The sequence below is a fragment of the Anser anser genome, assembly GCF_964211835.1.
Source record: "Anser anser genome assembly, chromosome: 16".
NCBI classification, from domain to species: Eukaryota; Metazoa; Chordata; class Aves; order Anseriformes; family Anatidae; genus Anser; species Anser anser.
The window spans coordinates 9,646,838-9,670,713 of record NC_139737.1 but is presented as its reverse complement, the minus strand read 5'-3'; the positions used below and the strand labels follow the sequence as shown (position 1 = coordinate 9,670,713).

General features: G+C 39.2%; 1 protein-coding gene and 1 long non-coding RNA gene across 22 annotated transcripts in view; one reads left to right on the top strand and one right to left on the bottom strand.

Annotated features, from left to right (window-relative positions):
• The window catches only part of SULF2 (sulfatase 2), a 160,871-nt gene extending 137,511 nt beyond the window's left edge, over positions 1–23,360 (bottom strand). For 2 of the 9 annotated variants that reach the window (XM_083802184.1, XM_083802182.1), the window contains exons 1-2: positions 22,983–23,144; positions 22,388–22,472 (exon numbers count right to left, since the gene is read on the bottom strand). The gene's annotated coding sequence lies outside the window, so the exon portion shown is untranslated. Of the gene's footprint in view, positions 1–22,387; positions 22,473–22,513; positions 22,654–22,742; positions 22,944–22,982 lie in introns of those variants that run through there. The other 7 variants (XM_083802192.1, XM_083802194.1, XM_083802185.1 and 4 more) reach the window with 7 other exon arrangements.
• LOC310882859 overlaps positions 22,560–23,876 on the top strand; it is a 178,547-nt gene continuing 177,230 nt past the window's right edge. For 12 of the 13 annotated variants that reach the window (XR_014573186.1, XR_014573187.1, XR_014573188.1 and 9 more), the window contains exon 1: positions 23,419–23,542. This is a non-coding gene — a long non-coding RNA (uncharacterized lncRNA). Of the gene's footprint in view, positions 22,669–23,418; positions 23,543–23,876 lie in introns of those variants that run through there. The other variant, XR_014573185.1, reaches the window with a different exon arrangement.

Genomic DNA, 23,876 nt, shown 5'->3' with positions numbered 1-23,876 from the left:
ACTTGGGACAATTATCCTTTTAGATCTTCTGTATTCACGTGCAGCTGTGGTACTGCTGTGATATCATACTCTCATGTATAAATAATATAATGAGGCAGTCACCCAATACCTTTGAGTTTTTTTTCCCCATCCATGGTACAAAACCATAAATAATTTTATTTTGCTGACACATATCTCATAGAATCATTTCTGGATCAGAGAAGGGCCATGCTGCTGGGAGGGAGTAAACATCACCAGCCACCTGGCTCTTCACCTACTCCTGGCTGCTGGCAGTTCCAAGAGACGTATTACCTCGCTACATAACTAACGCTGCTTCAGATTTCACCTGCTAGGTTCTGGCTTGTTTCTCACCCATCGTAGGGTCTTTGAAGCCAACACAGCTGTCCTCCCTTGCAAGAGGCAGGCAAAGTAAAGCAACAACAACAAAAAAACTATGCCTAATTCAGGTGTTTCTGACCAGAGCTCTGGAGGCGAGCATAAGGACTGTTGCTATGAATGGGTGTGGATAATCACTCTTCCTTGCTACCAGTTTTTGTATCCGTGCACGTTAATTTCCTGAAAAAGGTGGCAGATTTCATAGGGGAGCCCACCCAGTTCAAACAGAATCCTACTTCTGCTAGAGTAAGGGGTTATTCAGATTCACCCTTAAACAAGACCATTGTAAGTATTTTATGGTTGATCATGTTCATATTTATTTGCACAACACAGCCATGCAATAATAAAGTGGCATTAGTTACAAGCCTCCCTGCCAATATCTGTGCTGGTCCTAGTGCCGTTTTCAGCAGGCAGAAGAGGGGAGCCTCTGGGAAGCTGCCAGCCATAATGTCGGCCTGCACATTAAGCAAACAGTTTGTTTCCTCCACAGGAGACAGATCAATACTCAAGAAACAAAAACAAAACCAAGAAAAGCTAAAAGCTTAGTCATGTAAATCAGGGTGGAGGAAAAACGAAAGGAAACTCCTCATTGGCATTCTACAACTTCTGCAGACCCCCATGGCCCATTAGCTAATTTCTATTAAAACACACAGCTCTAGAATAATAAATGCCAGTGGCACATTTCTAAAGGTTTGTGGCAACTGAAGTAAACATGTCCCTGTTCCCAGGACACCAAGAGACACAAAATTAACCAGAGGTTAACTGGGTCATTAGCTGGAGCACAATATAGGTCACTGCAGATTTAATTTAGTTTGTATTCAGCTAAAGGATCAAATACAGCAACCAGTTCTCACAGCGGGAAAACAAGTAACTTATCAGCACGTTAACGTATCTTGGATACCACAGCACAAAGTCTGTCCTTATGATTCATACCACTTTTAACGAATTTCACATTATTTTGATGAAACAAAGTACAGTGTATACACACAATTTAAATAGTTCTAGATGCAAGTGTGAAACACACACAAATACAGAATATTTATCATTGTATGCAGTCTTTTTTTTTTTTTTAAGCATTGGAAAATATTTAAGCAAGCTTTCCCTCCCAGAAGAGGGCTGGCAAGGAAGTAATTAATACACAAGTCTAATAAAAAATATATAATATGGGTTAAGGAAAAAAACAAAGAACAAAACATTAGGTTTTACTAAGAGTTTGATCAGGACCTAAATAACACGCATGCAAGTATTTTGTCTCAATACAGTCTTCTAGGGACAAACTACCTCAATAGCTGTAACGGGGAACCCAATACATGGCCCAAACTTTGCAACAGTGAACCATGTTAAATAGATTAAACATTTATGACTGGTTTTTATCCCATAGCCTTGGTTTGCATCATTTTAGGCAAGTATGAACTAAAGGAGAGGGTTCAGAAAGCTTGTCTGCAGGAATTTTCAAGCAAACTGTAGCTACATTGGGTCTAATTAAGAGATTTCTAACTTCAACTGCTCCAAGCACTAGAACTGGCGCAATTTCCATGACCGCTGTCATGTTTGCAGCTAGCCTCCTGTTGTTAATAACACTTGTGCCTCTTCTGTTGCTATGTAAGAAAAACACCACCAACAAAAAAGTAGCTGCGAATAAGACGTGCTATTCAGTACACAAACAGACCTAGCTCAATGATGGGATGTGTGGATCAAAATTTTAAGTCTAACGTGGCACTAGTGAACTCGGAGGTAGAAATGAAATAATTACTGTCCTTCAAAAAGGCCTTGTTAATCTGAAGTACAACCTTTTCAATGAAGGTAACAAGCAGTATAAGGATCCAACACATACAAACACATACTGGGTCTAAAATACAGAGTGAAAAAATAAGACAAAGTCTGGTAAGTTCCAGATTTGAGAACAAGTGCAGTATTTTGATGCAGGCCAGTGACTGCAGCAGCCAGCAAATAATTTAAAGTACAATCAGGAAATCACAAGGCAAGCATTTCTTTCCCAAGAATGATTCTGAGAATTAAACAACTCTGCTTAAATACTGTAGCTTCATCTAAATTGGATTTTTATATCTGCATATGATTAATCAAGACTTCAATTACAGAACAAGAAAGCACAGTTCTGGTTTTTTTTGGTTTGTTTGTTTTTTGTACATAAACACAAGATCATCTCTTGCTCAGGATGCAATTCTGAGAAAAAACATTGAAATGGGGAAGGGAGAATCCCCTGTTACCTTTAGCATTGAGGTTTCAATCACCTTCTGTTCAGCAGCCATACGAATGATTTCTGCACACCCCAAGCAAGCACTGGAACAAATTTACTAGGTGGTCTGGTCCTTCCATCTCCTTGTAGCTCTCTGAGCAGCCACTTCCACTTACTCCAGCTACGTTTTCTGCTTTAGCTGAAGATATTCTTCCAGCTCCCTTTCAGCTGAATATCCCAGGCAGCACCTTTTCTACACCAACAAGATTTTCTTTCCTGGAAATTCACTACTGGTTCCCCCTATGTAAGAATCCCACAAATCAAACACTTAACTTACTTAAAACATATTGATCTCTAGCGTTAGAAATCCTTGAGGTCAGAGCAGAGTCTCAGAGGTAAGCAAGCACTGCAAGTCAGAATCTGGAATGGGAACACTGAGAACAGTGCAGGCAGCAAAGACCAAAAGCTCCAAACTTCGCTCTTTGTTCAAAAAAAAAGTTCTCCCTTTAACACCCTTATAAAGGGGTTTTAAAACACCTCTAGTTTTACCTCCAAATGTAATTCTGTTTTGCAATAGCTCTGTGGCCCCGACTACACCACCGGGGTTTATGACGTCCTCTCTACTCCACATTCACCACAACACCAGTGGTATTACCGTTCTCTAACATTCACGTTCTGCAGTGAGCAAGTCTCAACTTGTATTTCTCAGTTAATTCCTTCTATTAGTCCACAAAATGCGAGCCTCTGCCTGAAAACTAACAAAGCATCTCAACAAATTCTTAGTACAGTTAGCTGCAACAACTCACTAAAGCAGCTTAGCACCATGCAAAATTTGGCCATATTACTGTTTTTGAATTTGAACATGTTTTCTTTCTAATTAGTTCCAACAGGCCATAAGTAGAGCTCCTTAGACCACATGACAGCTTTTTTTTTTTTTAAATAGACAAACAGAAAAACACAGCAACAAACTTGTAAATATTGACACAAAGGCTGAAACAGGAAAAAAGTTGAATCAGAATCTAACTGAACTTAGAGCCAGCTTACTAAATGAAGTCCAACTGGCCATGCATAACTTAATGAAACAAAATAGTTCGTATTTCTCTTGAACTCATTATCAAACCAGAGGATCAGAATTAGAGGAAAGCATCTGAACCATTTCTTGGGAGCTTTGTAGGCATTTTGCAGACTTTGGCATTTCTTTTCCTATACATTTGTTCTTTACAATCACCTTGCTAAATTCAGGGAACATTATCGCTATAATGCACTGAACTGTAAGACGTTCTACTGAAGCTTCCTAAAATCTGAGCAATTTTTTTCCTCCTTCTAAGGTTGGTATTACTTATGATAAACCTAGATAAATACTTCATGGTCTGAGTGCATGAGCATTAGCTGATGTAAAGTGGCTCTTACAGGTAGGATAATGCTAAAATCAACTACTCTGTAACTCACCTCTATCTTTAAATGTTATTTGTCCATCTGTGTCCCAGTATTTAAGCTTTCATAAATATAAACAGAATGATTTGATCTTTATCTAAACCATGCCTAAGAAACACAAGTGTAATTAACGATTTTGTTATTTCTTTCTGCCACGGTAATATTAAAATAGGCTTAGATGCATATTTTCAGTGACAACACTTAAATCCTCAGATTAAAGATTAATAATGTATCACACATGCATGATTCATGAGACACACAAATGGCAGGTTCTATTTAAAGCCTTGTACAGCCATGAATAGAACACCACGATGTATACAATGGAAGGCAAAAAGGAAAGTGCAACTTGCTAGAGGAAAAAAACCAGTCCTGCCTACTAACAGTCAAAGAATCCTTACCATATGTCAACTTGAACAAGATTATCTTCATAACATACCAAACACATTTGTAGGTCATTAGAAGACAAGCGATTTTAATTGCTGCTTCTTCTGAAGTATGAAATTTACATGGGACTCAAAATATAGTTTTAAATTAACAAATTTATTACTTTTATTTTAACTATTAGAGAAATAAGATTCTTCCCTCATTGGAAATATTATCTTTGAAGAATTTCCTCTCCTTCTCAGGTACTTTGTTTTAAAAATCTTATTCTAGTCATAGTGACGCAACTATCTTGAAACTAGTTCCCTGCTCTTCATCTCTCAGCGCCCCAGACCCAACGAAGGGCTCAGAACTAGGAACTACTACCCAGAAAAAAGCTTTGGGAGTCCCTGTGAAAATCACAGTCCAAACAAATGCTTACAAAGAAGAGACAATATAGAACTTTTTATTATTATTATTATTATTTAATTTCAGCAAGAGATAATATAATGGAACAAGTACACTTAGGCTATTTCCTTTGCAAGATGATACAACACTAAAGATACATTTAACCGAGAGAAACCTGAAAGTCAGTTTTCCCAAGGCTACTGTAAGAGAACATGAAATAACTCCTGCCAAGATGCAGCACTAGCAACAGAATTGGTTATCAAAGGTTCAAAGGAAGTTACTTCCTCAGCCGCTGCTCTTTCCCTCTGTGTCAGCCAAACACAGAAGGTGACAACAACAACCAACTTGAACACTGATTTGCAATGTCACAGGCTATTCTAGGTTATAACCTTTCTAGAGGTAGCCACAGTTCACTCCACAATGAAGTAAATTAAGTCTAATTTGTAGAGGACAATATTTTTGCCTTTTTTTCTTTTCCCTCTACACACAGATGATGATTCATTTCCTCTGATTGATTCCTCTACTGGAAACATTTCTTCAGCTTGTCAGAATAGTGAAGTGCTGGGTTACACAATACAATTTTCTGGGAAGCTGACATATGCTCAAACATTTCATTATGATTGATTAGGACTTAACAAGCTTAGCTTGTGTTGTGCAAAATAAACCCAAACTAGCCAGACCTTTTTCTCCTCATGTACAAGGGTTAGGGAGTAAGAGTAATTAAGTGTTTTAATACTGGCATATTGTGGCTCATTAAGTGTTTTTAAATCCTCTTTAAGTTCCACAAACTGGTGTAGATAATTCTATGTCATCAGCAAAATACACAAATAGAAATAAATTGATCAATAAGCAAATGAACTAAGAGTCACCAAACCAAACACAGAGCCCATATTACAATAGGCTTGTAATCAACTTCTGGAGTATATTTGAAGAGAACCCAGACGATTTCTTCCCCCCCGCCCTTCAAAAGCATTAATAGGAAAGTCACTTAAGAGCACACCACAGAACTTCTTCATTCCTTAAGATTTGTGATGTGTCTGCTAGAGACCAGTGTCAACAGGAAACTTTAATTTATGTGGCTGACAAAAACACATCTGACAAAAACACATCTCTAAAGACAATCAGCAAGGCAGGAAATTCAGACCTTAATTTAGATTTGTTTTAACTCAACCTCACTTTCCAATAGTTTCAAATCTGTCAGATACAGAAAACAAATCACCTTCACAGTTTGCTAGACCGAACCTCGGCCGTAGCTTGCTGTTCTTGGAGGTTTCAGTCACACTGTTTCTATTGCACACCACATATCAAGAATAAAAAGCACGCATCTCTATTTACAGAAGACAAAGACCAATGTGTTACTGCCCATCACTGACCAGACCTGGAGGGCTTTCCTCAAGAAACTGTCCCATCCACCCAGCTCTGCCAGGCACTCCCAGCTATGCTGAGCCATTCCAACCCGTCTGGGTTACCTAGGCCTTAAGTCTCCAACACAGACTTCAAACTTCCCCCAAAAAATCTCTTCCAGATTTACAAATAAGAATCTCTTCTATCTCCCCTTAATCCCTATTGAAATTTAAAGCCATTATTTCTTGTCCTGTTTCCAATGATTGAGGAAAACCGATTATCCCCTTCCTCTTTACAGTAAGATTTGATTTATTTGAAAACTCACGTCTACCCTCAGTCTTGTCTTTCCTAGACTAAAAACCAGATTTTAGCCTTTCCTCATGGGCCACATTTTCCAAAGCGTTTGACCATTCTTGTTACTTAAACCATGTATGCAGAAAGGGCCCCTCGTGACAAGAAAAGGGAGGAAAGATATTCTGCTATCCCTGCTTTCAGCATTTCAGCAGCTATTGTTATCTCAAAGCTCCTAAAGAAATTAGGACAGATGATCTTCATATTGGCAGCATAACTAATTTTAATGCAACACTTCTGAAACTGTTTTACTCACATCATTGATGACATCACCTCGACTTAATTCACTTAAAAGTCACATTCTTCTGGCAATCAGTATTTCTGGTTTGATTTCATTGCTCCTTTACAAAACAAAGCCTAATCTGAAATACTTCTGGTATGAAATAATGTACTTAAAGTCATTTATTTCAGTAGAAAAATCTTAAGTAACAGTTAAATATACGTCATGCACAATAAACATCCAACTGCACCCCCTTACTGTGCTTTTGCTCATACTGCAGAACAGTCTGAAAGCACACAAACTGAACACTTTTTGGAAAAATTAACTGAACATGCAGCTTACAGACCCATTAAAAACCTCTACAAATGCTAATTCGAATTCAGCTGAAGGCAAACACATAGCATGGGTGTCAGGAGCTCTGCACCAACAACCTTGCTCTACAGGGCTGCTTACACAGTCCTATTTATTAGCCTCTAACTACATGCTAGCTGATGAAGGATAAAAAAAGGCTTAGTATATGCTAATATGTAAATCAAGAGCTCAAAATTAGTGTTAGTAATTTGATACAAAGTTCCCTTGACACTTAGGCACGGTCTCCATTAAATTTCTTCACACATGGAATTAAAGCAAGGGAGTGACCTAACTTATCTACCCTACCATAACAGTCACAGAAAATACTGGAAGCTTTGCAAGTTTCAGCTTTACTATCTTTTCTCTCTGGATTCTCTAAATAGCTTTAAATCTTCAATGTGCACATGCTGTCACACATACCTCTTTCAGAAATTAACGTTATGAATTGACTGCAAAACCTTGGTTTTCACTTTCTGCAAGCAATAGTTTAAATAAAGCTTACTTTCTGCTTTGAGAAGTCATTCAAGAGTTTTTGCTTCAGCTTTGCTTCTGCTTGACTGCTCATTCATAGTTCCAAAAATTACTATAGTGTAAAGGCAATTATACACACACAAAAAAATCGTTTTCTGTTTTGTTACAGCAGTAGAACATACAGCGTTATTAAAAAATAAAAGTGTCTGTGAAGTTTTGAAGATAACCAACTTAGAAAATAAGATTAAAAAAATATTACTTTGGTAAACCAATAGGTTGGAGAGGAAAAAAATAAGAGAGATACTAATCTAATAGTAACTTAATTCTGAAATTCTATTTGGACACCTAATTTGTTCAATTTGTAGAGCGCTCCACTGCCTGTGAAATCAATACAACTTCACTGATATTTCAACCGCTGCATGAGATCTACGCTGGAGACTTTCGTATGCAAGGGAACTCTCATTTCTTGCCTTAGAGCAAAATAGGAATGGCAGGGGACTAGAAATAGCCAAGTATCTGGCCTAGAGGTAATTATTTTAGAAATATGTGAATAATAGAAAATCCAAAAATCCAACAACTGTCATTCTTAATTCAGTCAACTTCTGCTGCCGGCCCTGAACCCACCCAAACAAATCCAAGTAAAAGTATCAGTGACAGGAAGGGGAAGAAAAAGCCCCACTGTTCATCTCGAGGCTTGAAACAGTCAGTGCTCAGAAATGAGTGTGCCTTACAGCACAGTCGAAATGAAGGCTTTAGACAATGAAAACCTACTCCACAACTCTAGAAGTTTCACGTCCTAGGTCCTAACTGTATTTATATTGATACCTAATGGGAGAAATCAGCTTGTCAGTGAATCAGATAACTGGCTGTCCAGGTGTAAGTATTACCATCTGCTCATGCATGAAACTGAGAAAACTGGCAGCAGGCCAGATTCTTGCGAAGGAATACACTTCACCAAATATGATCCAGAGGTATTCACTTTCTTTGCCTTTGTTAGGGTTTGTTTCAGCTGCAAAAACACGGGGTTTACAAAGTGAACAATTCTAAACCACCTGATATTTGACTGTAACGAGAACCAAGAACATCTTGCAAAGAGGGTGCTCATGCTTGTCCTTCAGGTGCTTATCTCCATTTCATCATACGTACATCATACAGTCTTCTCTGCTGTAAGATTTGTACCTGGCTGAACTGGAATCTTCCTAGCAACAATTCTGTACTCATAAAAGCAAAAGACTGAAAGTCACCAGAGCCTTTAGGCACATATTTAGTTTTCTTGTTAACTAAGGGCTTTAGGATTTTCTGCATTGAAGCATTTATTTTATTAGTGTTAAGAACCAGATATTTTAGTCCCTAAAAGATTAGACCACACTGAAAGATGACTGATTTTATGGCAGTCTCCACAGAGACAGTCTTTCCGGGATATATGATGTACATACACATAGGTTTTGGGTGGTCCTGTGTGGAGCCATGTGTTGGACTCAGTGACTTGTGAGTCCCTTCCAACTCAGGATATTCTATGCTTCTGCTCTTGCAGAAACCATTTTTGGCATGACCTTAACAACTTGATACTGATGAAGTCCAGTTTGAAAACCTGAGAAACAATGTCAGTGTAGGGGCAGGTGCTGCTCTCACGCACATCAGTCACAGGCACACAATCCATCCCCCTCCCGCCACGGAATTAGAACACAACATTAGAACTAAAACAGCACTAAAACAGAACTTCTGAGAATGCCCTGTGTATAGATAGGAAAGGAGGTATAATTTCATATGCAAAACTGGTGTGCTCTCTTATGTTTCTTGCTTTTTAAACCCTTACATTTTTTCTGTAACTCAAGATCTCTAGCGTCCCCTATCAGAATTCAACCAGGGACAGGGGAAGAGAGAAGACTTACAATTCCTCTACCTAGAAAGATATTTAATATTATTTCATTTCCACGATATCCTGTAAGTTTTTTTTTTTTTTTCTCCCCTCAAAGCCACAACTCAGTTTGGTGTGAATAGACACTACATATAGCAAGCCACACACATTCAAAACCTAGTTCTAAGCAGGATGAGAAGCAAGAAGTACTTCCAGAAGTATTTTGTTAAATTAGCAGAAATGCCTTGTATTTCAACATTATTTTATTAGCTAGCAATGAACACCTTCTGTTCAGTCCTGAACCAGTTTGCGAAGGTGCTTTCAAAACCTACGTAAACATGCTTCTCAGAGTGGAAATCAACCCAGACTTTTCACTCAGTCTCTCAGAGCAATCTGCATAGGGCATTCCTATTTGGTACCATCTGACAGGATGAATGCAAGCCTATCCAGCAACAGTGACCGTTCAATAGAACTCAGAATAGCAGGCATTATAATTTTTGCCATCTCTTAAGAAAGACAGAAGAGATGAGCTATAAAATAATATCTACAGGCTACAGCGCTGAATAACTCTCTCAAGATTCTAAGATGTAATATTACCGGGAGGACCAAATACCAGTTTAGATGCTTTTGACTAAAGGGCAGAAAATGGAAACAAAAATGCTCAGATGGGCTCCTATCGTAAGCCAAGCCTCTACAATACACTTTTAGAATTCCTTCTTGTGTTAGCAGCAATGCTAATTAAGCATCAAAAAAGTATGCCTATAAAATAACTTATGTCTTTATTCTTCAAAACTATTTCAAATAAAAGGAGGTCAAAGTATTTGCAGAAGGCACACAGATGTCCCACAATGGCTTGATACTCAGTATTCATAACCTGCAGGATGGCACAAAATCCTCATTTCAGAGATAAAGGAAGTATTGCCATCACAGAGGAAAGAGAAAGCCATAGTCTCTCAAACCCAAACATCTCACCAGTGATCTGTGTATTTAGTCTGGACCATCTTAAATTCATGACTACCACCTTTCATTACATACACAATCTCCCACCACAATATATGAAGCTAAAAGGTGATGAAAAAGAGCTCTATGTCACAGAAACCTTTTTAAAATCATACACCAGAACTGCAAGAGAAAATACATTCAAACCATATCAGAAATGCAAGTTTTAACGCCTTTAAAGGAACCAGAAAGTCTTCCTACAAGTAAACTCACGAGGCAAAAGGTTTTCAGCATTGTTACTTAGTAGATGTGTCTACAATAATTCTCAGTTTATACACACCATGCATCTGAAGAGTGAAAACATACCAAAGAAAGCAGTATTTAACAGTTTTACTGCAGTAAATCATGCAATTCTCAGCCTGGGTACATCTGCCAAGTAAGCAATAACCTGATAGAAAAAGACAAAGAATATCCTGAAGAGAATAATTTTCATGGTCCTTTAGCAAGTCACCCGAGACTTAAGGTCTGAGTACAGACCTTCCAGTTTCCTTTTATATACCATCTGAAAGCATGCTCTCAGAACTCTTCTGGAAGCAGCTGATTCCCCATGCTGCAAAGTCCTTCTTTTCTGTAGGGCAACTTTTTTTTTTTGTCCTGTCTGTTTAATCCTATGCCATCTATTGCTCCTAGAAGTATTCTACAGAAAAGTGATTCAGTCGCTATATAAATGAGAATTATGACACCCCGCTAATATTTTCTATTCTACAAACTAAACTCAGGTACTTCATCTCCAAAGTGACTTTACTGAAGAACTGTGCTTGGAAAAGCCAGATCATAGTTTATACAATACCACAGCTACCATCTCTGTACATTTTATTTCAGAGCAGTTGAGAAATGGGAAGATACATGGTTCAGCCATAGGAGGAAACCAAATTCATCCCTGAGGATATAGGGACAGTATGGAAGAGTAGAGGAAGAAAAGCAAAAAGTCACAGAACAAACAGAAAACATCACAGATCAAACAGAAGAGAAGTTTCACAAAAAAACACGGGGGGGGGGGGGGGGGATCTCATTATCTTTATTAATTCAGTGTTTCCAAAGGAGTCTGATACTGCAGGTTAAGAGACCTGCTGTTGCATTAGCTTCTAGGCAAAATTTGCATCTATAAACACACACACGCTGGAGGTAGTCAAACTCAGTTCAATGACTATCAACAGAACTGAAAATACCCTTAAGTTTGTCAGGGAAGCACAGGATGGTTGAACTGCCACTTCTGCTGCAAGGGCACACTGCTAGCTCAACTACAGGTTGCTCCATTTTGCTTTGCGAAACACAGTGATCCACAGCTTCTAGATCCCTAAATTTCATCTGCTTTTCATAGAAAGTAGACAAAGACTGACACTAACAGCCAAGGACAACCAAAGCATTTGTTTTCCCTTTAGCCAAGAAGTAAAAGCACCCTACCTAACCCCAACAATCATATAATCCAAACCAACGTGTAGGTGGCTGAGGTTCCATTCCTGAAGCATCTCATACACATTCATGCCTACTCTGAAAACAGAAGGACTCAGTGTCCTAAATTTAGAGCCTGTCACAAAAGACACAGTAATTCTACCCACAAACACAAACGAAAACCAGAAAACAGATGTCAAAGCCAAAAGAGGACACTGCCATTGCTAAAGAAGCCAGGGTATACAGCTAAAAGAAACAAGTAACCCCAGCATGATAGTTGCAAAGTGGTGGAAAATCCCAGCTAGCTACTGAAGATTTTTGTTCTAAAAAAGTTAGAGACTCCCTTTGGCCTTTCCACAACTCCCTCAGCAGTGCTGTCACAGGAAGATTGCCTAAGACTCCACCTGCAGACAAAACTGCTGGGTTTTAAGACTGGGCCCTATGAGACAGGCAGCAGGTTTCTAAGCATCAGCAACTCCCAGTAAGCATCTCGAACCTTTCAAATGCTTTCTTATCGCTGGAGGTGATAAGGGTGTACATGTGGAAGGCTAATGAAAGCAAAGATACCAACAGTATGATGTTGGTACCTAGGCCTGTGCCCCGAGAACAAGGAGAACAGCAAAATTCAGCACATGGATAATGAAAGAAACAATTCTGCCATAATGAAAAGTTATCAGGCATTAAAACTTTACTGCCTCACAGGCTGACAATGTTAAATAAGACAAGAATAAAGAGACATTTCTGCCTTTTAGTGCAATTGATAGTAGGAAGTTTTCCCCTTACAGATTTAAGAATGACTTTGAAGTGAGTAATTCATCTATGAGATAAATGTTTGAAGAACACTTTGGAAGCCGTGGGCAGAAAACTGTTCTTCCTTAGCACTTCCATTCTTATTTTACATACATATGCAGGGGAAAACAAACAAAAAAACACACACACACACACACAAGTAGAAGGAAAGTATGTACTGCAAAAAAAAAAAGTTATTTTAATCTAGGATAGGAAAGCTGTCTTTCAATTATTCTTTCTGCAGGTTTTAGTGAATTTCATCTATACACATGCAGTTTCTCTTTCCCTAATACCATACAAGGATAATTTTAGAGGGAAAAAAAACTTTAAAATTCTGCATAAAAATGAATATTTATATAAGCTCAGAAGTAGAAATGGTACTTGTGTCTCATTTGTAAGACATCTTTACAATTAAGATTTAAGACACCACAATGCTTCTGCTCACCAAATTACCCAGAAATATCACTTGCAGGCTCTTACTACTACTATTACTGCTCCAATTTTGGCCTCAGCTAGTTTTAAACTAGCTTGCCTTGATGTTATTAGCAGACTGAAAATGAGCTAGTGCTATAAAACTGAGAAGCAGAACCTATTCTCAAGTGGTTCTTCAGCACCAACCTCTTTGCTACCACAGTTGCATTGTCTCCAGTCTGTCTTCGAAACACGCAGTAAGAGATACAGACAAACATATTCACCCTGATAACGACACTCTTAAGATTGAGAAATCAGGACTAAGTGAATTTGCTAATAAACACAAAGCTAACTTAAGTCTTCCATAACTGAAGGAGTTTTGTTAACGTGTAGAGTAGAAAAACTTAAAATACATCAAAAAAGGAATTTCTTTTCAAACTTAATACTCACTACTACAACTGTGCTTAATGCTACTGTTGTTCTAACATACACTGTTCTAATAACTAGCTATACTTTCTAAGTAACAACGTGGGAAGCATTATATACTTACATCTCAGCAATCCAATCAAGTACAAATGGACAATAGAGAGCTAATTAAAAAAAAAAAAAGTAAAGGATCACTGTAGTTCATCAAGCCCAGACCTTTACTCCATGGGAGAAAGGAGATGCAGAGCTCCTCTTTGTCTGTTGGTGGACGGCTGGACTAGATGATCTTAGAGATCTTTTACACCCTTAACGATTCTGTGTATCTGTGATGACTGTCCAACCTGTTAATCTTCTCAAGATGAGGTTTTGCAACTTACCTGGATATTTAACTCCAGGTCTTTGAAATGCAGTGTGGTAGGAAAACAACTTCACCCTGCAGATACAGGCAAACACACAGTGTATGTCCATGCTGCAAGCTATAAAATACTGTAAGCTTATCATAAGGAGCCCCTGCTGAAGATCACTAAAAGCAAGTCACACAACACACTATCTCCAGAGGACAGAAGAGAAATCACAGACTTTCTCAAACTCTTAGGATCTGAAGAAAGGATAAATTCAGTTCGGGTCATCATCTAATTCTAGGAATATGAATACTTCTATTGCTTAACAGTCCTTCTGGCCCACTCTGACATGGAAGCAGTATTTTCTCAGTTTCAGATCTGGCAGTCAACTGATAAAGGAGCATGAGCATGACCTACCTTTAAAACAAATATCTAAGTGCTCTGTCTGCCTTCCAGTGCTCTAGAAACTGGTAGAGAGTCCAACAGACAAAGGAACAACTAGTCTCAGCAAACAACTAGTAAAAGCCCTGAGACATAAATTCGTAAAATAAAAAGTCCGTACAAAACACTGTCTGCCAGCTGAGATCAAGTTTTAACTTCTGTCAACCAACTGAATGTCCAAAGTTTCATCTCACAAGGGCTCAAGTTTGTAACTTCAAAATGAGACCTGAGTTTCCCCTTAATTTAAATGTAATGCCTACCCCAAATCTCACCTGCTGCAATTTTGCTCTACCTTGTCTTACCCACAGTAGACACAAAGCTGACCTGTTTGTGTCAAAATCTTATACAACCTGGGGAATTTTAAATCCAACAAACTCAATATTCCCTAATTGGGTTAATACATATTTTAGATCATAGCTCATTTTATTCCTTTTCCTCCAGATTCCTCCTAGGCAGTTCCTGCCTTGAGCTTTCATGATAATTCCTGAAGAGATAAAAAACACTGATATTTGACAGCACCCAACAAGCTGGGATGCAAATCATATCCTCAGTATCTAGAAATACAGCCAAAGTCTTAAGTGAGGAAAGGATTTCATTCCAGGTTCAGCTTTTAAGCATTACTGGTGCTAATGTGCTCTGTTCATCTTCTAGTACCAAAACATCATGGGACATACAGGATACCATCCTGCACAAAACTTGGCAGATTCAGGCTCTATTCCCACTCCCTCTCTCCTTTCCCACAGTTCAGTGCTCATTTAAAAATTGAAGTCTTTACTTTGTAGGAGATTCTACTATACTGAAGTTTGGTTTTTTTTTTTTTTTTTTTCTTAAAATGCTTTTCTGAATCAGAGTTACGGAGTCTGGTATAGGGTGGTACAGCCCACATGCATCTAGAAAAGCATGAATGCATCAGATTGTGCTTGGCTATTAGTTGATCTTACCATACATCAAAGTACATGCCTTACTAGCTTGGGAATGATATCCTAGAAAAACTATCAAGAATCCACAACCAAGACCAGAAGTATCAGACATTCCAGGCAATGGAGTTGATTGGGCGAATTTTGGAAAAAAAATTAAATAAGCCTCTCACAATTTTATACGGTTGCTATTGGCAAACCTAGCTTCCAGTGGAAGGGAAAAAAGATACTGTTGTTAGCTAATTTAAAGTCATCTCTTTCAGCCATTTTAAAGTTTTTAATATTTAACGTAACAACTATTTTAATAGCTTGTAACAACTCCATTCTTGGAAAGATTGACAAAAAGTTCTCAAGTCTCAGAAAATTATTTTTGTCATTTCAAAGATGACAAAAACTATCAAGTCTGTGGGGCTCTTTTTGAACTGCGCTGATATCACAAGATAAAAGCAGGATGAATTCACAGTTGAGTTTTATTGTGGGACAGCACAGGAACTTGAGCCACTGCTTTAATGAGGCAAACAGCAGTGGCTGAAATACAGTACTCAGTCATGCCTTAGAACATCGCTGCAGCTAGAAAGTTTACCCATGAATCGAACTAGGTAATAAGCTACTGCAAACACATCATACTTGAAGCTTTTCTTTTCTGAAGCTGGTGATGTTAGTTCTCCAACCTGACACTACAAATCCTATACAGCTGGAGACAGCGAGTGTAAAAAAGTCACTCAAGGTTGTCAGAAACTAGACTAAGCCTTTCCCTGAAGCCATGATAAATACATTCATCAGTTAACATGCAAGTTTGTATTACATCTGTAGTAATTATGGAGTCATCTGATGGGAAGGCAATCAATATGTGAGCCCCTGCTTTAATCCCTTGCATTACAGCTGATTAAAATAATAACCTAAAGCTGTTAATAACAAAAACATAAGATGGACTCAAAATTACTCAGAAGATTATAGGAGGAGTTAATTGAGGCTACAGCACTTCTTTCTGCAGCACACTGCTGGAGTACTTGCTTAACAAAACCAGGACAAATCCCAATTCAACAGCAGTGCCTGAAAGAAAAGAAGAGACATCAAGATATGCTTTAAGTATGTAAAATATTCTCTAGCTTTCTTTACAGATGTGAAAAGAATATAATGAATCCTTCATGGCTTAGAGGGGAACATTCTTCTCTTGCCAGAGGACAGATTTCCAAAGAATGATATTTACATTTTCCTACAACTGGTAATTTTCTCATTTATCATTTGTCAGGGCCCAAAGACCTTTTACTGCACATAGGATGTTTGCATATGTTTAATGATCCTTTTACCAAACAAATGTCACAGTCTGAATGAGGAAATTAGTTAATATTGCTGATGTTGCTAATTTAACACCATTAATGTCACACTGTGAACAGCTACAGAACCTACAGGGTCTTGTATCATAGTTAACTACTGGCTTCAAGTCTGTTCTCCACCAGACGGCACTGAGCAGAAGAGAAACCATGCAAATATTGCATTCAAGGAAATTTCAAAAAAATGTTTAAAATTGCCTTGATTCTGTAGTTAGACTACCAGACAAGTGTGACTAAAGACAGATCATTTGACAGTGACTTAAAGGCACTAATTGGAACTCACTTATCTGCAGTCTTACAGCTGCCTCCACTTTCATCAGTGTACGAGGATTCAGAGTAATCAGAAAAGAATCCAAGTGGGTCACAGAAACCATTGCATCACAGTATTTCTAGATATACAGGAAGATCCAAAGACGTGTCAAATGAAATAGATGGCAGAAGTCACACCGCCTTTTCACCCTTCTCTATGTACAGATCAGTTACATTCTGTACAGTAATTTGCTTCCTCACACAAAAACTATGACAAAAAAGTTTTCTAAGTGCATGTAATTTTTCTGTAAGTCACTGATGTCTTCTACACATTTCCCCCAACAAAGTAAGAATGATTTAAAGGAGCCAGATTCTTTTGAAAGCCCTTCAAATCTTGCTGGTACTGAAACATAGGGGAAAGTGAAGATGGATGTAAACTAAAAGTTAAATTATTTTGAACAGTTATTTACTCTGTATGTGTGAAATATACCTCAAAATAAGGGTGGAAAAAGGAAGTACAGTAGCTAAAACACCTAATGTTCATCTTGAAGTTATTAATAACAGATATTTGCCTTACCCTGAGTAGTAACAAAGTTATTTTTTTTACTAAAAAACAAGTCAATAATTCTAAATATTATAGTCAGTGGCACAGCTGTTTTTTTGCTCTTTCCAAAGGCACAAGCTGTATGTTGGCTACAAAACCACAAAGGTGGTAAAAACTGGTGATGAATATGACTCGTAGTCTAGTAAAATTAGGGAAAAGGAACCCCGAAGACATTAAAATCACAGAAGTGACTTGGATTAAGGATACCTTAGGATATGAACTGGAATAATACTAGACATATTTATCTTAGTATATCAATAATTTACACACTATTATTAGATATCTGAGGTTATATCCAAACTTCAAAAGTTATAGCAGTAAGTAATGTAGACTTCTTTTTTTTCCCCCTTTTTTTTTTTGAAGCAATTCAAATTATTCATTGCGGTGGGGAGGGAGGGAAATCCATCCAACAATGGAACTATACACAAACATTTGTTCAAAAGACAATAGACAATAACTATTTAATTGCACTGGAGAGAATACAGCAGTACAGAGACAGTTAAGAACTAGTGAGCCAAACAGTACAAATTAATACCTGGAGTTTGTTGCAAACCTTGTTCACTGCACATACTTAAATTCACATGAAACAACCTTGTAATTATACCCCCCCCCCCCCCAAAAAAAAAGAGATCTATGCATTTTATTGTTACTTTTATCCTATACACACACTCCAATAGAAAATTTACAAAATTTTAACAATGCAGCATAAACATGTTGCTACTGTTAACAAAGACAAAAAGGGAACAGCAGAAAACGAGGAAGGGAAACTGAACTAGAAAGCCTTGTGAAGACCTGCCAATATTAAGATCCTTTCATTTCTGAAGAGTTCTACCAGATATTTTGCATGAGAGAAGGATCAGAAATGTTGTTCTTAAATGTGCACGGAGCTTCATGAAGTATTCCTTATGTGGTTTCCAGATGCAAATGACATCACCTTCTGACATACTTCAGCATCTTGATGATCCCTGATCTTCTTTTCTCAAGTATTTCTAGAAAACGCCAAATTCCTAAATACACTGACCCCATCTATTAAACCTGGTAGTCATATTCACTGACTCAGCCAGAGCTGGCCAGAACTATCAGATCACCCCAGAACCACTGGTTATAGTGCTTCCTACCTCCTGGATCAATAGTTTCAGGCCTCTGCAATGGTTGCTGCCTCTCCAAGACCTTCAGATAAGAAAGGCAACTCAATTGCTTTCTTTTTAGAAGCTTCAAATAAGAAGCTGCCTATTTTTAAATGGGACATGTCTTTCTGGAGCAATGAGACTTTAGCCAGTATTTTTGTTACTCCTTGTGAGGTATCGATATTTATAGTGGTTTCCTCAAAGATACTATCTTTATTTTTGAATACCATATGCAGATTACAGATGACTCTGGAGCCTAACAGACACCTCTTTATTTTGACATTCTCTTCCAACAATCCATTAACCATGCTAATTAGTACTAGTGATCACACAGCAAAACTTGTATTTTACCACAAGCTGCTCAAACTCACTGAACTATGAATTACTCTCATGATTTTACTGTGGAAAAAAAGTAAGACAGTTAGAACACTAGAAATATAGTGACAAATACAAAATAACGAAACTAAGATTTGGAATAAGCTCCTTACAGATACTAACTGCATAAAAAGCCTCTACATTGTTCACATGGGAAAAAAAAAACATCACTGCTACAAGACCAGATTAGAAATGTCAACATGTCACTGTATATATTTCATCTGCTTAGTTACTTCAGTTTATTCTGTACAGATTTAGAGTAGGAACTGTATCTGTGTTACAAAGGCTGTAAGCATAAAATAGGGTGTTGTAAAACTAAATAAAGTAATAGCTGCTTAACAATGACTCTTATTCAGCTTTACAGAAAGTTGCATTTGAATAAGATCTCCTATTGTTATGTTTTTCGATCTTTCACATTAATTACTTCACTTTAGTGTCATTCTGAGCACCGAAACAGATTTCCTACCACAGCCAAACTGCAGAAATAAGACATCATCTCAAACACTTTCATGGGAAATCTCGCTCACCAGGATTTGGAAACATAAGAACACAAGTACATAACCCCCTCTTTCTTGTGTACATGTAAATATATATATATATATAAATAAAATATGTATACACACACACATCCACAGACACAGAGGTGGGTCTAGGTTAAACTGTTGAACTATTGTACTCACAAAAAAAAGAAAAAAGAAGTGTTACCCAATTGTATATATAAACTGCGTTGATACAGAAAATGAAATTTTGCACTGTGGGAAGATAAGACCACAGTAGATATTAGCATGCACAGATCTGCACACGACAGATCCTGTGGCAGCCACAGGAGATCGGCATACATTTCCTGTGTTATGGGAACACTGGAACCCAAGTACAACTCCTTACAAGAGGGAAGATTAAATTATCTGTTTACTAAGACGTTCTTACTGCCTCAGAAGCAACGCTTCTTTGGATGCTGCTTCTTGCTGAAGACCTTTGGACTTTCAGCATTTGTATTTGTAGAAAGGCATGGTTATATCTAGCAATTAGACAAAGCTGAGGTAATATTTCAGACTTGTCCGAATGTTTTCTGAATATGTGCAATATTCACAAGTATTACAAATCTTTTCTCCTCCTACAGAGGTCAACCACTAATTAGTTAAAATCCTCCTTTAACAAACTTGCATTATCACTCCATATGTACCATTTGGGGTGTGTATGTGTGAGAGGGATAGGGTAGAGGCAGGTAACTAGCAACAAGCAATTGTGAGAAATGCAGACAGTTTCTGAAAGATTAACAAGAAATCCAAGTGTATTAGATACTACTAATGGGAAGGGAAAAAAAAACAAAAAAAAAAACAAATGACAAAAGACACTCATGACACCTCTTCAGGTTTCAGATCGAATCATAGCTTACACTGGAATAAATCCAGGTACTCTCAAAACCCATAAGCATTCTGGAACATCCGATTTCATATTGAAAATGTAGGCCCGTATCTCATTCTCCAGAATGCCCACTCCAGCCTGAGAAATTAGCCCAGTGTATTGACAAAAATGAGAATCTGTTCTATCAATGGTATTGCAAGGGAAAATTAGAAAGGCAGGTCTTATCTACACTTCATGGAAATTGGCAAAAGCATGGAGCATTCTTCACAGAAGTAGGATCTCACAAACAACTTTAATCAAAATGCTCTGATGGGTTGGTAGCAGCTCTTGAGCTCACTTTTGCTCTATTCTGAAATCCATAGGTGGATGAGGAAAGGATGTTGAGAGGAAAAAAGAGAAAAATGTGTTTTTAGGGAGCACAGTCATTTAGCATAGAATGATTGAAGTCTTTTCTATCTACAAAGCAAGAAGCCTGAAATTCAAATTAATTATTTCTAAAAGCAATTTTGAAGGGAAGATTAAATAAATCCACACCTTTTCCAAGTTGTAGAGATCTTTGAGATATTAGGTATTTATTTTTCTATTTCCACTGTAATAACAGAAGACGACATTACGTACTGATTACTGGCTTGTGAATCTTTTTTTGCAATAGCTCCATAGTAAAAAGGAAGCTATTTACAGTTATCTTTATTCCTAGTATTAATTCTAGCATCTCAAAAATATTTCTGCTGCTATACTGCACAAGTTTTTGCTTCACTCCACCACATTTTTCTTCATTTGCAACAGAAAACAGTCCTATTCATTCAGTTACGTTACCAACTTATTGTAAGCAAATCAATTTTATTTCCAAGTTTGACATCACCGAGCCATTTTGAGTTTTGTTTATGTAGATGAGCACCCATGATTCTTCTTGCCTGAAGTCCTTGTAACAGATGCTTGAAAGAAAGTGCCAACAATGCAACACAGACTATTTTTAAAAACAAAACATACAGGGCCATAGCAAAGCATCACCTATTTTAACTTACTAATTTGTTTAATGAAATAATGCGAGTTACTTCGATGAACTGACTTCAGACTTCTTCCTATCCATTTAAAAGAAATGATAAAGTATCGGTACTGAAACATATAACTAATCAAGAGGGTTTTATACAGCAAGGGCCAACTCTTCTAGCTAGAAGTTACCTGAAATAAGACTCCTTGCAAGGTATCCTTGCAGCAAAAGAAGTGTTACATAGCCCAAATACAAGCACAAAGAGGTTTCTTCTTTTTTGCAAATATCAAAGTCCACAGAAAAAAAGTCCATTAATTACTTTGAGAATAATGCATTGTTTTCTAAATGAGGTTAAAACAAAGACATACACACACAAAAACCCTCCACATGCAAAATACAAAATCTATAGTAAAAATACCCCATCATGCAGGAACCTTGCCTTGAATTCCAAGGTTTGTTTTGAACAGAATCCAGAGTTCACCTGAACTGTCTAATGCAAATTAAAAATAAATCTGTCCTATTTACACTAATATTCTGAGTGCTTTCCTAAACCTCTCATATTCCATTTCCTTACCCCCCATAACTAAGCAGAACGGGTAAGGTAAAATTGAGAAAGATGGGGGGTCAGTTTTTGAAAAAGCACATTTAACTTTTTAAGTTTCATTGCTGCATGACATGGTGTGAAATGCAAAGCCCTGCAAAATTACATGAAGAGGATTTACTTCGAGGACTCTAATATGTTTAGTCAAAGCATCATCCTTAGAACCATAACATATATTTCCATGCAATAAGAAACTTCAGAGAAACACTGAATGTTAGTGGGGGCAAAAGACAGTAGAATACCTTTATCTGAACTCATAAAAATTACGTTTAGAGATAAGGAGAGAAGGAAGAAAAGATCATTTTGCAAATAGCTAATATTAAGACAATTACTGAAATTGCATAGTTTGGAGAACTCTTAAGCCCATTATACATTAGTTTTAGGACATGGCCCACCAAACCTCTCACGTGCATTATGCATAAAACGCATTGCACTGCAGGTTAGCTTTGGCATACAGTTAACACCCAAGCAATTAAGGTTTTTTTGGATAATTCCTGTCTGATGGCATGTGAAGACATTCACTATTAATATCAGACATTACTTATTAACACCATAAACCTGAAAACAAAATGTAGTCTAACTAACAAAATGTAGTCTAACAACTTCTGTTTTTATCTACTGAACTTAATATTAGTAAAGTAAGACTATATACATACTCATTTACATGCTCTCAGGCTAGAGAAGATGAGGGAGACAGCACGGACACTGCACCTCTGTGTGGCTTCACATCAGTAGGCAACCCTTTGAAGGAGAACAAAAAGACGAGCTGATCTGAGACCTACCTACAGCTGGACCCCGTCCCTGCCCGGAGCCCTGCAGCCTCGTTGAGCCGAGCCCAGGACCGGGCACCAGAAGTTTTTTAAGCTATTCTCCAGTTCTACCACCGCCTCGCTGCGTGACCTTGGGCCGGCCGCTCCCCGCACCTCAGGAAAGCCCGGTAATTAGCCGCCACCAGCGTCGAAGCCGGGATGGAAAGGGAAGGGGGACCGAATGGCAAGGGGTTTTCCTCACAGGTGATAAAAATCTGCCCGACGTCCGCACAGCCGCCCGTCCCGGGGAGGATCGGCTCCCGCACCTTCCCTGCGTACGGGTTAAACCGGAGAAAAAGGCGGCTCCGGCCGGCAAAGCCGGCGGCTCCGGCTCGCCCGCCCGCCTCAAGCGCAGGCGGCGGCAGCCCGAGGAGCCGAGCCCTCAGGGCCTCCCGCAGCCAGAGCCCTCCCAGCGGCCCCAGCCCGGCCCAGCGTTACTCACAGCGCCCGGCGGGCGGTTAAAACTCGCAGGTGGCCCGGAGCTGCCGAGGACTGGAGGCGCAGGGGTGGCGGGATGGCGGCGGTCTCTCCTCAGCGCCCGCCCCGGGAGCGAGCGAAGCGGGCTTGGGGGCGCTGCGCGCCGCTCCGCGCAGCTCCGGCCGCTGCCTCCCTCCCTCCAATACGGGCCGCGGCGAGGAGCCGGCTTTAACCATCTGTTGCGAGGCGCCTCCTCCAAGCGCTGCCGCCTCCCCGCCCGGGGGGCTCCCTGCCGAGGAGGTGGCGAGCGTGAGGGGAGCTTTAGGGCCCCGCCGGCCGCTCTCCGTCGCCCAGCGCGCTGAGGGACCGCGGCGGTGCCCGCCTCTCCTGACCCCCTCACCTCAGGCTCGCCGCTGCTTTTCCCCGTCCCCTCGGTGCCCTTCCCTCCCTACAGCCGCCGTCCCTTCCCCTCATCTCCCTCCCTGCCGGGTGGGCGCCTCCCAGCAGTGCCCCGCCATGGCCGTAGGGTGAGGGGAGAAGAAGGTCTCGAAGATCTCTGGGGATGGCCCCCGCTGCGGGCGCCAGGTGCGATAAGGAGGTTTTGGGGGGAGATCAGGGAAAAATTTGGGGGCGGGGGGAAGGGGAAGCCTGATCCTCTAGGGGTTGGGAGGAATAAAATCCTGGCCTATTAAAACTTCTTCACGTCCCACTTAACGCTAAAGCAGGGCTCTCCACATGCGGTGTGGGGAGGCCGGCCGTGGTACTGCACGGAGCAGTGTGCCTCAGCCTGCTGTAAGGGGCACGGAGCAGACTCCTGTGTGTGTGTGTGGAGACTTCTTCTACATCTCCTGTGGAGAAGCTGTTCTAGGAGAGTCAAGACTCTGACCATTTAAATGGCTTTGAGTTTTAGCCTTCCACG